This window comes from Monodon monoceros, unplaced genomic scaffold (genome assembly GCF_005190385.1).
Source record: "Monodon monoceros isolate NGI ecotype Baffin Bay Population unplaced genomic scaffold, NGI_Narwhal_1 Super_Scaffold_18, whole genome shotgun sequence".
Lineage (NCBI taxonomy): Eukaryota > Metazoa > Chordata > Mammalia > Artiodactyla > Monodontidae > Monodon > Monodon monoceros.
The window spans coordinates 134,835,872-134,839,049 of NW_021703774.1; the positions used below are offsets into that span (position 1 = coordinate 134,835,872).

At 50.9% G+C, this 3,178-nt stretch overlaps 1 pseudogene; it reads left to right on the forward strand.

The window, feature by feature from the left end:
- Positions 1-409: 409 nt before the first annotated feature.
- Positions 410-1,386, forward strand: LOC114897746 (annotated as a pseudogene).
- The last annotated feature ends 1,792 nt before the right edge of the window (positions 1,387-3,178 follow it).

The following is a 3,178-nucleotide window of genomic DNA, read 5'->3' on the forward strand; positions in this document are numbered from 1 at the left end:
CCTACCCAGGCCCCCAGAAGTTGTGCTTGGTTTACATGCACACCCATAGGCATTTCACTCCCAGGCACATCAGGGGCATTTCATCACACTCACCTCCTTCAACGCAGTCCCCGTGAGTCCTCTTTATTTAACCCCAAGACATCTTCCCTAAACTCCTGGAAGTCTGAGAGCATCACTTCTGCTTCCGACTCAAGGGCAGTTTCTCACCTTCCTGTAATTCTCTCTGCTGGAATGTCCTGTCCTCCACTCATTCTGATCAGTTTCCCATACCTCTGGGGAGTGGGGAAAAAAAAGAAAACCCCAGGGAGGCTGCAGAGGAAGCAAAAACAAGGTGGGCCCACCCTAAGTCTGGTGATCAGTGACCAAGCAGGGTGCCCACCGCCCAAACACCCCAGGCAGCACCCTGCCCATGCTCCTGGAGCACCCCAAGCTTTCCAATGTCATGGCCAGGGCATTGCACCAGCCCATTGTGCCCCTTGTGCAGGGGCACAAGCAGCAAGAGGAAGAAGAGGTGGACAAGATGATGCAACAGAAGATAAAGGAAGAACAGGAGAGAAGGGAGAAGGAGATGGAAGAGAGAATGTCATGGGAAGAGACCAAGGGACAAATCTTGACATTTCAGGAGAAACTTTTGGCCCAACAGGAAGAAAAGCACTGTTTTCTTGCAGCTCAAGAACGTTCTACATGAAGAAGAAAAACAAAGGCAAAAGGAGCAGAATGACCTGACCACTCTGACATCAGCTGTGCACCAGCAGAGCCTGACTGTCACCCAGGAACTCACACCCTCAGCAAGTGGGGGACAGCTGGAGGACACAATCACCCAGGCATCCTCATGACAGCTGACAGAGCCAAACCGATGTTTGGGCCCCAGATGCTTATGACCCAGCACTACATGGGCTCAGCCGCTGCTTCCAAAGGGAGCCCAGAGCATGGACAATTCCAAGGCAGCCCAGGTGGTGCTTATGGGACCTTTCAGCCTCCACCTCACCATGGACCCGAGCAGCTAACCTGTAGTCCTACTCAGCAGCTCAGAGCACGATGTTAAGCCTTTCCTGCAGTGCAGTGCCTATCTCAGCCACAGTCACAGCCCCGCGCCAGGCACGGCCACTTTCAGCCCACCCAGACAGGGTTCCCCTAGCCTGGTGGTGCCCTGTCCTTGCAAAAGAATATGGGAGATGCTAACAGAAGACTGCTTCTCTGATTCACCCTCCCCATGCCCCACACATCCCCAAGCTCTGCATCCAGCCCTGGACTCCCTGCCTCTCCCCGCAGACCCTTGTGTGGATGCAACAGCCCGAAAAGTTGGGCTTTTCAGCTACCAGCCATCCCTGCCCTTGGCTCACCACTATCTAGCACAGCCAGGACCCAAGATTCTACCACAAGTGACCATCAGATTATATCTTCAACCCTCACCGCTCATCATGGAGGAGGGTCCCCAGTGTGTCCGAGTCCCAGGCCAATAAAGTCTACTGTCACTTGAAAAAAAGAGGGGGAGCCAAACCTTCTGTAGAAAGCCTCCCCAGACACTCTAGCCCTCCTGTCTCAAAAACCATCCATGCCCAGACTGGTTCCTATGTGCGCTCCCTCCCTCACCACACTGTCCTCACCGCATCGTCATGGTTTCTCATCCATTTTCCAAAGCCATGCCGGGGTTCCCTGGGGGTGAGGACCTTGCCTGATTCATCCCTGGGACCCCAGCACCAGGTCAGCATGCCCACTTCCTTCCACACACCTGTTACACCTGCCTCTAGAAGCCGAGGTGTCTAGAGTTAGGCTTACAGTTATAAGGTACGCCTATTGGTAGGGAAGGAGTTGTGGGCTGTCTGGAAAAACGGCAAATTATTAAGAAGTAACAACGAATTACACACTGTCTGAAAAATGGCAGTTGGAAGAGATCCTTTTAAGTTTCTTCCCAAAATGTCCTCAGAGGGGTAGAAGTTTGCTCACAGCTTCCATATGCCTTAAGTCATTTAATTAACAACCCAGTCAAGTGAGGAAATAGGGACTCAGAGAAGGGAAGCAGTTGACCTGATTGCATCTCATGTAAATGCAGAGCTAGGACTATCTGGCTTGAAGCCCATGCCTTACCCTCTAGACCACAGGAGGATGGAAAGTTGGCCCTGGGGGAGATCTGTGGGCTTTGATAAAGTTAGAGTCATCTTTCCTCAGGGAAAGAGGGAGAAAGAAGGCATTTCTCTGCCTAAAGTGTCTGAGTTTGTGTGTCTGCTTCTTCATGCTTTCCATCATTGCCTGTTATGGGCTGAAATGTGTCCTCCCAAAATGCATATGTTGAAGCCCTAACCCTCAATATGACTCTTTTGGGAGATAGAGCATTGAAAGAGGTAATTAAGGTTAAATAAGGCTATAAGGTTGGGGCCCTAATCCGATTAGACTGGTGTCCTTAGAAGAGGAAGAGACACCAGGAGGGCATGCGACAGAGAAAAGACCATGTGAGGACACAGCAAAAAGGCAGCCATCTGCAAGCCAAGGACAGAGTCCTCAGGAGAAACCAAAACAATTGATACCTTGAATGATACCTTGATCTTAGATTTCCAGCCTCCCAAACTGTGACAAGTAAATTTCTGTGCTTTAAACCATCCAGTCTGTGACATTCTGTTATGGCTGCCCTAGCAGACTAAGGCACGGCCCAAAGAGGAAAGAGGACACACGTTTGCATTTCTCTTTGGCCTTGATCACCCTAAGGAGCCAGATGGCAGGAAGATCAGAATTGGGGTTAGGGGAGTATGGTGGAAAACCTCTAGAAAAGGGGGCCGTACTTCTACCAGCTGGGGCAGCCCTGGGGACATTCCTTTACCACAGAGGCCGGGACCATCAGTATGTGTGAGACACCTGCACGGACCACCCATCAGACTGGAGAAACGGCTCACGGAGAGTAGGAGGGCTTTGGCTTAAGCTGGCCACAGACTCTCAGCCAGTCTGATTGAAGTAGGAGGAAAAGAATAAAACTCAAGTGACCACTAGCAGCCACACACAACAGCCCTACTGAGAAAACTGTATCCATCAGGGAAGCCAAGTTCACCACAGATGGTCCAGAAAAGAACAAAAAAGACTTTAGTAAAAGGACCGTTGAAGAGATAAGGGGCAGAGATAAGGGAACAGACGAGAATCCTCAGACACTGGCAACAGCAGAGAGCTGTTAGCACCACAAGGGCTAGAG